The sequence below is a fragment of the Nomascus leucogenys genome, chromosome 4 (assembly GCF_006542625.1).
Source record: "Nomascus leucogenys isolate Asia chromosome 4, Asia_NLE_v1, whole genome shotgun sequence".
NCBI lineage: Eukaryota > Metazoa > Chordata > Mammalia > Primates > Hylobatidae > Nomascus > Nomascus leucogenys.
In genome coordinates, this window is record NC_044384.1 from 9,188,673 (window position 1) to 9,202,765 (window position 14,093).

A 14,093-nucleotide genomic window follows, 5' to 3' on the forward strand; every position below is an offset into this window, starting at 1 on the left:
CTCACAGGTGTCAGATAACCACTCACTGTCCCTCAGTCATGGTGATTCAGAAGGGTATTCAAAACTGAGTATATGTGGCTTCAATATACTCTTCTAACTATGCCAAATTGCCTCTCAGTTCCACGAAACTATCTCAGCATGCTTACTTGAATAAACAGCTGCCTGAGTGTGTCTACACCGAAAAGTATTTTTCTGCTCTCAAAATTGCAGCAATATTCTCCCTTGAGGATTTTTAAACAATCAGTATTATATAGATCAATCAGTTTAATCCTAAAGAAATTATATAGATACTGTTTTCTCCCTCCATAATAATAACTCAGTTTAGTCCAATCCGTGTTTTCAAGTCTACGTCTAGAAGATCCATGTCAGAGGGCTCAAGACATGATCCAGGCCCACAAGGAGACTACCCTGAAGAATCAGTGGACAGCTAACTAACAGACCATTTGATCTCCCTTGCTCCCTAGGAGGCTGAGACCTGGAAGTTAAACACCTGGCCCTTGCTGTCTGTGTAGCTAACCAGCAGTAGGCCTCTCTTGGTGCAGATTTATGTTCTTCCCACTAATGTGTTATACTTTCAGAAAAATGAAATTTTCCCCAATAATAGCAGTGCCAAATTGTTTCCAAATTCAAATTTCAATGAGTAAAACTGTAGAGTAAAAAATGTTATTTTAGAGTCAGGTCTCTTTCTGGCATCTGAGTATTCAAATAAGATGCCCTCCACTGTTGAAAGGACCAAACAAAGAAGCCTGCCCCACCCCATTCCTCCAAGTCATCCAAGGTCATGGCCAGTCCACTTCCCAGAGAATCAAGCTGTTCCATCACCACACATCAGCATGGAGTAGAGCCAAGGGAACAGCTGCATTCCTAATAGCCCAACCCACCTTTTGCCTTGAAGGTACCAAGAAATCAACCATAGCAAATGTGAGCAGGATGGGGTGGTAGAGCAGACAATGAGGAGAAAGGAGGCAAAATGGAATCCTACATTATGTTTTACGTAATCCTCAAAAGAGATGTGTAACATGGGATTGGTATGTGCTATCGTTTAAATGTATCCCCCCAAAAAACATGTTTAAAAAACGTAATCCCCAATGCAACAGCGTTGGGAGGTGGGACCTTGTGAGAGGTGATTAGGCAATGAAGGCTCCACTCTCATGAATGAACTAGTGCTATTATCATGGAAGTGGATTAATGATCACAGAAGTGGGGTCACTATAGAAGGGTGAGTTTGGTTCACTTTCTCTGTCTTGCTCTCTCTTTGCCCTTACACCTTCTACCATGAGTTGAAGCAGCAAGAAGGCCTTTGCAAGACACTGGCCCCTCAATCTCGGGCTTCCCAGCCTACATAACTGTGAGTCAATAAATTTCTGTTCCTTGGCCAGGCACGGTGGCTCACATCTGTAATCCCAGCACTTTGAGAGGCTGAGGCAGGCAAATCAAGAGGTCAGGAGATCGAGACCATCCTGGCCAACATGGTGAAAGCCCATCTCTACTGAAAATACAAAAATTAGCCAGGTGTGGTGGCACACACCTGTAGTCCCACCTACTCAGGAGGCTGAGGCAGGAGAATCACTTGAACCCAGGAGGCAGAGGCTGCAGTGAGCCGAGATCACACCACTGCACTCCAGCCTGGGAGACAGAGTGAGACTCTGTCTCAGAAATAAATAAAAAAATAAATAAATAAATAAATAAATAAATAAATGTCTGTTCCTTATAAATCACCAGTCTAGTATTCTATTATAGCAGCACAAAATGAACTAAGGCAGTGTGAATGGTTATATGACAGAGGAATGCTAGGATCCACATGCCATTTACATGTTTATATTTGTAAATACAAACACATAAATATTAACTCAAATTTCTTTTCCTCATAAATTTATCCATGCCTAGAGATGCATATTAAACTATCCATGCAGTTATTCTATCCCTATGTTTAGAGTCAATGATTAAAAATATTTAATTCATATGGATTATTATTTGATAAGATAACTGATAATTGCAATGAGTGTGAAGAAAGACTACTGAGAAAATATAAACTGAGAACAAATAAATTGGGAAGGCATTTCAATTATTAACAGAAATTGTTCTCTGCAAGTATCACATTTTATAGATTGGGGCCAACTGTCTAGCTGCTAAATACCTTACTTAGTGGGTAATTAAAAATCTAACTGTGTCTATTTGTCATAAAACATCTGGTCAGCCTGGTAAAAAGAAGAAATTAGTCAGACCTTTTCCAAGTATAATATAGACACAGAAACCAAGGGTACTATTTATAGGAAACTATAAATTTTAACAGCAGTTAGTCTTTTATGAAAAGATGAAAGATGCAGTGTTGCAGGCATGAGTGAGACACAGTCTGACATTTATTTAGTAATATTATTAGACACTATGAAATCACAACATTGAAAAGTAGAGTTTTACTTAAGGAAAAGAAAAAGCACTTGTTTTCTTCTTTTTTTTTTTTCCTTTTTTTGGACCAACATGGGTATATTTTCTAATTTAAATCGTCATCTCTAATGAAAACATGTTTTGTTATGCTACTGTTTGACATCTTGACTGGTTTAGGCACAAGCCAGAAACTGCTCAGCACCCTTCACAACCAGTGTCCACCCAAGGGCTTATCTATGTCCATAAAAGGCTCCTTTCCCCCACCAACCCCATCCATGGCACTCTCACAGGATATTTCAACACTCTTCCTTAGAAAACAGCTTTCTCTGTAATTTGTACCGCCCCCAACCCCAGGCCCCAGCCCTTAGCATTTCACCAGCCCTTTTGACTCATGGTACAGGCCCAGGTGCCCTGGCCAACTCAAGGACAGAAGAAGGAGCTTCTCTTTGTTCTTCACTTTGAAATCTCAAATAAGAAAAACCCTCATATTCAACCTGACCCTGGCAACCCAGTTTCACCCCAATATCCTTCCATTGCTCTTCCAGGATTAGCATTCAACAGGAAATTGTAAGACAGGATTGTTCACTGGGGAGAAAAATTAAGATTTAAATTTCTATAGATAAATTATTCAGATGAAAGTTATTCCTACTTGGATTTTACAGTGAACTGGAATTTTTTTTATCATCCCGAAAAGTTTCCTTTGTGGAAAAAGGAGCCTGGAATAGTCCTACCAAGGCTCTCCTTGAATTCCACTAGACTCCATATAAAGCCATTCATTTATTTCCACACATATTCATTCAACAACGACTTATTAAGCTCCTGTTATGGCCTAGGCTTTATGCTAAGCATTGAGGAGACAATGATAACCAAATAATTGCCACCTCTGCTGCTGTGGAGGTGACATTCTACTTGTGCATCTAATAGTCTAAAACAAGGACTATGGATGGAAATTTCTTGGAAGGTTTCAAAGAAGGAAGCAACAAATTTTGAGCATAAAAAGATTATTATTATTGTAGCTAGATTAGACTGTCAGTGGGACCTGGGAGGGTTTGAGAGTAGAATCAGAGAGGCCAAATAGGCAGTAGTTTCATTAAATAATGGTGACTTAAGAGAGTGTGGGGGTAGTGAGCAGTGGTGGAATTCAGAATTTATTATAAGGTGTAGCTACCAGTATTTGCTGATAAACTGAATGCAAAGTTGGAGAAAACAAGAAAAGTCAAAGATAAAAGATGACAGACAGAAGATGAAATATTCAAGAACATCTTTTTGATATTCGTCAAATCAGAAGCAAGCCAGAATGCTTGCTCAAGAACTCAGGAGAAGGAATCTGAAGCATAGTTATCCAATTGCTGCCAGTAAATTGTGGAGAAAGGTTGAGAGCATTGTTTCTGAGGAGGCCTGTCAGAAAATTTAATAAGGTTCTATGGTGGTAAGCCAAAATTTGTAGCTACCTATCAATGCTAAAGCTTTTTATTTTAAACTTCTGAGCTTACAGTTTAAATATGTTTTTTAAAAATTATAATCCTGACTTCCCAGAAAAAACCAACATGTTGACTATACAGCAAAACACACAGGCTTTGGATCCATGGTAGCGTTCCACTGATAATGTTAAATAAACTTCAGATCTAATCCAGGATCTTCTTCCATTTAAAAGGTCTACTCTTTTTATTTCATCTAGTTCCTGGTAAATTTTACCTTAGATATTGAAAAGACTAACTTATGACTAAAAATATATAGTAAAATATATTAAAAGATAAACATATATTAAACAACCCTCTCCAAACCCCAATCCCAATGAAACCAGCCTTCAAAACTATCTGTCTACCTTCTACCTACTTACCTCTCAAGGGGTGTCAAGGGAAGACACATATATGAGATGTATGGTTCTTGATTTAAGATATCAGAGCAGCGCTCAATAAAACTAAATGCATGCTGACAGCAGGTGTGCCTGGGCTTCTCCTCTCAAATGGTGTTTACTGCCATCCTTTACCACCCAGCTGCTGCAGTGGGTCCCACTTTCTCAATATCCTGCTTTTGCTGAAGCCTGCCCTAGCTTTATTTAAGTACAGAACTAGTTAAAAAGCATTTGGGCAGATATGGACCTTGACCTCCTTTACAGGCACTACATGGGAACTAGATCCTCTGCAGCCACATAAACCTGGTTTCTCAGATGTGTTCAAAAAGAAATGGAACCTGGTGCTCTACTGAACACTGTTCATATGTGACAGAATGACCTGAAACCGGTCGAGTCAGAATCATTGCACTACTCAGACAATGCTAAACGCATTTAATTAAAAGGAGTAAAATGATTTTCAGTAATGTTTTAACAACAGAAAATTTACCACGGAGGGGGTCTTTTTATAGAACTGTAAAACATCTGAATGTCCAATCAATTGTTTAGTTTCGTATGAATAATTTTTTTTAATGCCACCAAGAACCAGGCCTCCTGAGCACTGGCCAGTAACTTCCTTCTGGAAATACACAAAACATGTACGTATCTCTATACCACAAACTGGTGTAAAAATTTCCACAACATAAAAGAGCTGCTGTGTGTATGTTTTCTGACCCCCAGAGAAATGCTAACAAATTTGCATTCAAAGGACATTATTTCATTCTACTTCTATAAAGTCTCTTTTGGTGCAGTTTGTCCCAGGGGAAAATGTGCCAAATTACGAAAAAATATTTAAAATATCGTCATTCTTATCTGCCACTTCACTTTAACTTTTATTGAAACATTCAGACATTGTTAAAGGACAAGAAAGTTGTTTGGGGATGTTTCTGTTGTTGGGAACAACACTTAGGTAAATGAGTGCTATTAGTAAAGGTAAAAAATCTTCACAGGAACTTCATTCTCTAGCCTTGCATGGCAATAGACCGCTATTTTAATGATTGCATACATTAAAAGTGTGGAGGTTTGATACATAAATGATAATATAGAATGGATTAGTTTCAGAAACTGGTTAGCATTTAGCAGAGCAGGGCGCTAGCCCTGCCGCCAATAGGCTTTCTAACCTCATCCACATGACATTTTCAGAGGTGTTGTATCATTTGCTGGATAGAATATAGTATCACTCAGCCAGGCGCGGCGGCTCACGCCTATAATTCCAGCACTTTGGGAGGCCAAGGCGGGAAGATCACTCGAGGTCAGGAGTCCAAGATCAGCCTGGCCAACATGGTGAAATCGCACCTCTACAAAAATACAAAAATACAAAAATTAGCTGAGCATCGTGGCAGGCACCTGTAATCCCAGCTATTCAGGAGGCTGAGGGAGGAGAACTGCTTGAACCTGGGAGGCAGAGGTTGCAGTGAGCCAAGATCGTGCCACTGTACTCCAGCCTAGGTAACAGCGAGACCCTCCCTCAAAAAAAAAAAAAAATATATATATATATATATATACACATATATATGAAATAGATAGATACATAGATAGATAGATACAGATAGATATAGATATAGATATAGATATAGATATAGATATAGATATAGATATAGATAGTATCACTAACACACAAAGAACTTCCCAAACTTTCCATGGTCTCAAATGGAAGGGTGTTAAAAAGGCAAGAGAAAAGACTGACCACTCTGCTTCAAAGACAGCTACAGGCCCTCATGTAGGAAAATCCATGTGGGGAACACTGACTGTCTTCACTACCTCCAAGGGCAAAAATAGCAGCAAAGCCCAGAAACACCACAAGGACTGAAGTTGGGATCATGATTAACAATATACACAAATCCTTACATAAAATCTAAATTGGTTATATAATACAGTACGTGTTAGTTAATGACCACTGAAAAATCATCAAATTAGTTAAAAAAAAAACTTTTCCTATCATATTATTCTTAATGTTATAGATCATTTATGATGCTCATAAACTTTGGTGTTGGCATTCAATACATTAAAGTGGGGATTATTTAAAACATCACAGAAAAAAATGCTTTATATTTAATCTTTTATCCCAAAGCTAATTGTGTTTTTATAATACCTCTTGCTATTCTGATAGCTCCAAATTATGATAGTTATATGAGAAAAAAAAACTACTAGAATATAAGAGAAAAGGGGGTTGGGGGGGATATTTTTCAAATGACTTTATAGTTTCCAAAGTGCTTACTTTCACTTGCTAAGGCTTCAAACAAAGCTATTTCTGAAAATGACCAGGCTCCAGCTGTGCCAGCAGTTTCCAGCGTTAGTCAAATGCTGTGTTTGGAAACAGCAGCTATGCTTAAACTGAAGCTGTAGACTTGGCCCTCCCTGGCCCCTGCTGCATGGTGCATTTCCCCTGAGAGTGGTTTTTGCTATCATTTTTGTTCAATGATCTCATTCATGAGTCCTCAAAATGGAAATGTCTGAAACTCAACTACTTTTCTTTCTAAATATCCCGTGACCCCATCCACAAATGTGCCGAACCTCACTTTGGCAACTTTCAAGTTCTCCATGTCAAAGACTGGGAGACATGGGGACCCCACCCCTGGCACTGCAGACCCCAGACTATAATATCAGAGCCCTTTATTTCACCTATGGATAAGTTGCTCAAGCTCTTTCCATCCATTGCCCATTCTCTCTTCTGTATCTTCAAACTATTTTTTTTTAATCATACTTTAAGTTTTAGGGTACATGTGCACAACATGCAGGTTTGTTACATATGTATACATGAGCCATGTTGGTGTGCTGCACCCATTAACTCGTCGTTTACATTAGGCATATCTCCTAATGCTGTCCCTCCCCCCTCCCCTTACCCCACGACAGGTCCTGGTGTGTGATGTTCCTCTTCCTGTGTCCAAGTGTTCTCATTGTTCAATTCCTACCTATGAGTGAGAACATGCGGTGTTTGGTTTTTTTGTCCTTGCGATAGTTTGCAGAGAATGATGGCTTCCAGCTTCATCCATGTCCCTACAAAGGACATGAACTCATCTTTTTTTATGGCTGCATAGTATTCCATGGTGTATATGTGCCACATTTGCTTAATCCAATCTATCATTGATGGACATTTGGGTTGGTTCCAAGTCTTTGCTACTGTGAATAGTGCCGCAATGAACATACATGTGCATGTGTCTTTATATAATCCTTTGGGTATATACCCAGTAATGGGATGGCTGGGTCTAATGGTATTTCTAGTTCTAGATCATTGAGGACTCGCCACACTGTCTTCCACAATGGTTGAACTAGTTTACAGTCCCACCAACAGTGTAAAAGTGTTCCTATTTCTCCACATCCTCTCCAGCACCTGTTGTTTCCTGACTTTTTAATGATTGCCATTCTAACTGGTGTGAGATGGCATCTCATTGTGGTTTTGATTTGCATTTCTCTGATGGCCAGTGATAAGCATTTTTTCATGTGTCTGTTGGCTGCATAAATGTCTTTTGAGAAGTGTCTGTTCATATCCTTTGCCCACTTTTTGATGGGGTTGTTTTTTTTCTTGTAAATTTGAGTTCTTTTTAGATTCTGGATATAAGCCCTTTGTCAGATGAGTAGATTGCAAAAATTTTCTCCCATTCTGTAGGCTGCCTGTTCACTCAGATGGTAGTTTCTTTTGCTGTGCAGAAGCTCTTTAGTTTAATTAGATCCCATTTGTCAATTTTAGCTTCTCTTGCCATTGCTTTTGGTGTTTTAGACACGAAGTCATTTCCCACGCCTATGTCCTGAATGGTATTACCTAGGTTTTCTTCTAGGGCTTTTATGGTTTTAGGTTTAACATTTAAGTCTTTAATCAATCTTGAATTAATTTTGGTATAAGGTGTAAGGAAGGGATCCAGTTTCAGCTTTCTATATATGGCCAGCCAGTTTTCCCAGCACCATTTATTAAATAGGGAATCCTTTTCCCATTTATGGTTTTTGTCAGGTTTCTCAAAGATCAGATGGGTGTAGATGTGTGGCATTATTTCTGAGGGCTCTGTTCTCTTCCACTGGTCTACATCTCTGTTTTGGTACCAGTACCATGCTGTTTTGGTGACTGTAGCCTTGTAGTATAGTTTGAAGCCAGGTAGCGTGATGCCTCCAGCTTTGTTCTTTTGGTTTAGGATTGTCTTGGCAATGCGGGCCCATTTTTGTTTCCATATGAACTTTAAAGTAGTTTTTTCCAATTCTGTGAAGAAAGTCATTGGTAGCTTGATGGGGATGGCATTGAATGTATCAATTACCTTGGGCAGTATGGCCATTTTCACGATATTGATTCTTTCTATCCATGAGCATGGAATGTTCTTGCATTTGTTTATGTCCTCTTTTATTTCATTGAGCAGTGGTTTGTAGTTCTCCTTGAAGAGGTCCTTCACATCCCTTGTAAGTTGGATTCCTAGGTATTTTATTCTCTTTGAAGCAATTGTGAATGGGAATTCACTCACGATTTGGCTCTCTGTCTGTTATTGGTATATAAGAATGCTTGTGATTTTTGCACATTGATTTTGTATCCTGAGACTTTGCCGAAGTTGCTTATTAGCTTAAGGAGATTTTGGGCTGAGACGATGGGGTTTTCTAAATATACAATCATGTCATCTGCAAACAGGGACAATTTGACTTCCTCTTTTCCTAATTGAATCCCCTTTATTTCTTTCTCCTGCCTGATTGCCCTGGCCAGAACTTCCAACACTATGTTGAATAGGAGTGGTGAGAGAGGGCATCCCTGTCTTGTGCCAGTTTTCAAAGGGAATGCTTCCAGTTTCCACCCATTCAGTATGATATTGGCTGTGGGTTTGTCATAAATAGCTCTTATAATTTTGAGATAAGTCCCATCAATACTTAATTTATTGAGAGTTTTTAGCATGAAGGGCTGTTGAATTTTGTCAAAGGCCTCTTCTGCATCTACTGAGATAATCATGTGGTTTTTGTCTTTGGTTCTGTTTATATGCTGGATTACGTTTATTGGTTTGTGTATGTTGAACCAGCCTTGCATCCCAGGGATGAAGCCCACTTGATCATGATGGATAAGCTTTTTTATGTGCTGCTGGATTTGGTTTGCCAGTATTTTATTGGGGATTTTGGCATCAATATTCATCAGGGATATTGGTCTACAATTCTCTTTTTTTGTTGTGTCTCTCCCAGGATTTGGTATCAGGATGATGCTGGCCTCATAAAATGAGTTAGGGAGGATTCCCTCTTTTTCTATTGATTGGAATAGTTTCAGAAGGAATGGTACCAGCTCCTACTTGTACCTCTGGTAGAATTCAGCTGTGAATCCATCTGGTCCTGGACTTTTTTTGGTTGGTAGGCTATTGCTTCAATTTCAGAGCCTGTTATTGGTCTATTCAGGGATCCAACTTCTTCCTGGTTTAGTCTTGGGAGGGTGTATGTGTCCAGGAATTTATCCATTTCTTCTAGATTTTCTAGTTTACTTGCACAGAGGTGTTTATAGTATTCTCTGATGGTAGTTTGTATTTCTGTGGCATCGGTGGTGATATCCCCTTTATCATTTTTTATTGCGTCTATTTGATTCTTCTCTCTTTTCTTCTTTATTAGTCTGCTAGTAGTCCGTCAATTTTGTTGATCTTTTCAAAACACTAGCTCCTGGATTCATTTATTTTTTGAAAGGTTTTTTGTGTCCCTATCTCCTTCGGTTCTGCTCCCATCTTAGTTATTTCTTGCCTTCTGCTAGCTTTTGAATGTGTTTGCCCTTGCTTCTCTAGCTCTTTTAATTGTGATGTTAGGGTGTCAATTTTAGATCTTTCCTGCTTTCTCTTGTGGGCATTTAGTACTATAAATTTCCCTCTACACACTGCTTTAAATGTGTCCCAGAGATTCTGGTATGTTGTGTCTTTGTTCTCATTGGTTTCAAAGAATATCTTTATTTCTGCCTTCATTTCGTTATGTACCCAGTAGTCATTCAGGAGCAGGTTGTTCAGTTTCCATGTAGTTGTGCAGTTTTGAGTGAGTTTCTTAATCCTGAGTTCTAATTTGATTGCATTGTGGTCTGAGAGACAGGTTGTTATAATTTCCATTCTTTTACATTTGCTGAGGAGTGCTTTACTTACAACTATGTGGTCAATTTTGGATTAAGTGTGATGTGGTGCTGAGAAGAATGTATATTCTGTTGATTTGGGGTGGAGAGTTCTGTAGATGTCTACCAGGTCTGCTTGGGGCAGAGCCGAGTTCAATTCCTGGATATCCTTGTTAACTTTCTGTCTCGTCGATCTGTCTAATGGTGACAGTGGGGTGTTAAAGTCTCCTATTATTATTGTGTGGGAGTCTAAGTCTCTTTGTACGTCTCTAAGGACTTGCTTTATGAATCTGGGTGCTCCTGTATTGGGTGCATATATATTTAGGATAGCTAGCTCTTCTTGTTGAATTGATCCCTTTACCATTATGTAATGGTCTTCTTTGTCTCTTTTGATCTTTGTTGGCTTAAAGTCTGTTTTATCAGAGACTAGGATTGCAACCCCTGCCTTTTTTGTTTTCCATTTGCTTGGTAGATCTTCCTCCATCCCTTTACTTTGAGCCTATGTGTGTCTCTGCACATGAGATGCGTCTCCTGAATACAGCACACTGATGGGTCTTGATTCTTTATCCAATTTGGCAGTCTGTGTCTTTTATTTGGAGCATTTAGCCCATTTACATTTAACGTTAATATTGTTATCTGTGAATTTGATCCTGTCGTTATGATGTTAGCTAGTTATTTTGCTCGTTAGTTGATGCAGTTTCTTCCTAGCCTCAATGGTCTTTACAATTTGGCATGTTTTTGCAGTGGCTGGTACCGGTTGTTCCTTTCCATGTTTAGTGCTTCCTTCAGGAGCTCTTGTAGGGGAGGCCTGGTGGTGACAAAATCTCTCAGCATTTGCTTGTCTGTAAAGGATTTTATTTCTCCTTCACTTATGAAGCTTAGTTTGGCTGGATGTGAAACTCTGGGTCGAAAATTCTTCTTTTAAGAATGTCGAATATTGGCCCCCCTCTCTTCTGGCTTGTAGAGTTTCTGCCAAGAGATCCGCTGTCAGTCTGATGGGCTTCCCTTTGTGGGTAACCCGACCTTTCTCTCTGGCTGCTCTTAACATTTTTTCTGTCATTTCAACTTTGGTGAATTTGACAATTATGTGTCTTGGAGTTGCTCTTCTCAGGGAGTATCTTTGTGGCGTTCTCTGTATTTCCTGAATTTGAATGTTGCCCTGCCTTGCTAGGTTGGGGAAGTTCTCCTGGATAATATCCTGCAGAGTGTTTTTGAACTTGGTCCCATTCTCCCTGTCACTTTCAGGTACACCAATCAGACGTAGATTTCGTCTTTTCACATAGTCCCATATTTCTTGGAGGCTTTGTTCATTTCTTTTTACTCTTTTTTCTCCAAACTTCTCTTCTCCCTTCATTTCATTCATTTGATCTTCAGTCACTGATACCCTTTCTTCCAGTTGATCGAATCGGCTACTGAAGCTTATGCATTCATCAGATAGTTCTCGTGCCATGATTTTCAGCCCCGTCAGGTCATTTAAGCACTTCTCTACACTGGTTATTCTAGTTAGCCATTCATCTAATCTTTTTGTGAGGTTTTTAGCTTCTTCACGATGGATTCAAACTTCCTCCTTTAGCTCGGCGAAGTTTGATTGTCTGAAGCCTTCTTCTCTCAACTTGTCAAAGCCATTCTCCATCCAGCTTTGCTCTATTGCTGGTGAGGAGCTGTGTTCCTTTGGAGGAGGAGAGGCACTCTGATTTTTAGAATTTTCAGCTTTTCTGCTCTGTTTTTCCCCCTCTTTGTGGTTTCATCTACCTTGGTCTTTGATGATGGTGACGTACAGATGGGGTTTTGGTGTGGATATCCTTTCTGTTTGTTAGTTTTCCTTCTAACAGTCAGGACCCTCAGCTGCAGGTCTGTTGGCATTTGCTGGAGGTCCACTTCAGACCCTGTTTGCCTGGGTATCAGCAGCGGAGGCTGCAGGACAGCGAATATTGCTGAACAACAAATGTTGCTGCCTGATCATCCCTCTGGAAGCTTCCTCTCAGGCCAGTACTCAGCTGTGTGAGGTGTTGGTCTGCCCCTACTCGGGGGTGCCTCCCAGTTAGGCTACTCGGGGGTCAGGGACCCACTTGACAAGGCAGTCTGTCCGTTCTCAGATCTGAATCTCCATGCTGGGAGAACCACTACTCTCTTCAAAGCTGTCATACTGGGACATTTAAGTCTGCGAAGGTTTCTGCTGCCTTTTGTTCGGCTATGCCCTGTCCCCAGAGATGGAGCCTACAGAGGCAGGCAGACCTCCTTGAGCTGCAGTTGGCTACCCCCAGTTCGAGCTTCCCAGCCACTTTGTTTACCTACTCAAGGCTCAGCAATGGCGGGTGCCCCACCCCTGGGCCTTGCTGCCACTTTGCAGTTTGATCTCAGACTGCTGTGCTAGCAATGAGTGAGGCTCCGTGGGTGTGGGACCCTCGGAGCCAGGCGCCGGATATAATCTCCTGGACTGTCATTTGCTAAGACCATTGGAAAAGCGCAGTATTAGGGTGGGAGTGACCTGATTTTCCATATGCCATCTGTCACAGCTTCGCTTGGCTAGGAAAGGGAATTCCCTGACGCCTTGCGCTTCCCGGGTGAGGCTACGCCTCACCCTGCTTTGGCTCATGCTCGGTGGGCTGCACCCACTGTCCTGCACCCACTGTCCGACAAGCCCCAGTGAGATGAAGCCGGTACCTCAGTTGGAAATGCAGAAAGCACCTGTCTTCTGCGTCGCTCATGCTAGGAGCTGTAGACTGGAGCTGTTCCTATTCGGCCATCTTGGAACTGCCTCAAAAAGCCAAGTCCCACACTTCTTTTCATTAAATCAATACTTCCAGTTTCTGTGCTGACACTCCCTAATTCTTAACACATCACTGAACTCTGACATCTCTTCCCATCCATCTGTTGAAATTTCTTTTCCTGAAGTCATCAATAACAGCTAATGTGATGTCCAAATGATCCCTTTTGGTCCTTACTTTTGCTAACATTTTAGAGGCACCTTGCTTCTTCTAACACTATGCCTTTTGCTTTGCTGACAACATTTCTTGGTCTTCTCCTTCCTCCTGATCCACCCCTCCCTCCATCTCCTGTACAGGCTCTTTTCATCTACCAATCACTTAAACATTGTTTAGGATTCTCGTCTACCCTGTTTGTGGGGCACAATCAACTACATTGATCACATTTATTATTAAGGCTTGAATTATCTTCTGTCTGTGTTACCTCCCAAATATATGTGTAATAGACTGTGCACACACACAAACACACCAGTCCAGATGTGTCTTTTGAGTTTCAGACATGAAGACATAACTACATACTGGAAAGTCACACTTGGAGGTAGTATCTATTGAAGACAAAACCAATCATTTCTCCCTTCAAACTTTCTCATTCCCTTGAGTGCCTTTGTTTTAGCAAAAAAAAATCCCATTTATCCACTTCTTGAATCAGATACATGGAGGTCACATCAGCTCCCACCCTCTTAGACATGCAATGGGTCTGCCTTCTAAGTAGCCCTTGGATTTGCACAGTTCTCTCCATTCAGACTGTTTATCCCTAGTGCATGCACGAGCCATCTCTCTCATATACTGTAAAAACTGCCATGTCTCCCAACCTCCCTTCTTGCTTGCCATTAATCCACTGTCTACCCTATGACATCATGCCACACCCTGCTTGAGATTCTTCAACAATTTTTTCATTGCTACTAAGATAAAATCCAACTTAAGGCCTTGAGTTTACTATATGGCTTCTACCTATAGATTCATCTCCAGATTGATTTCTGGATATGTTGACACATATTTTACCCTCAAAATGTACTGA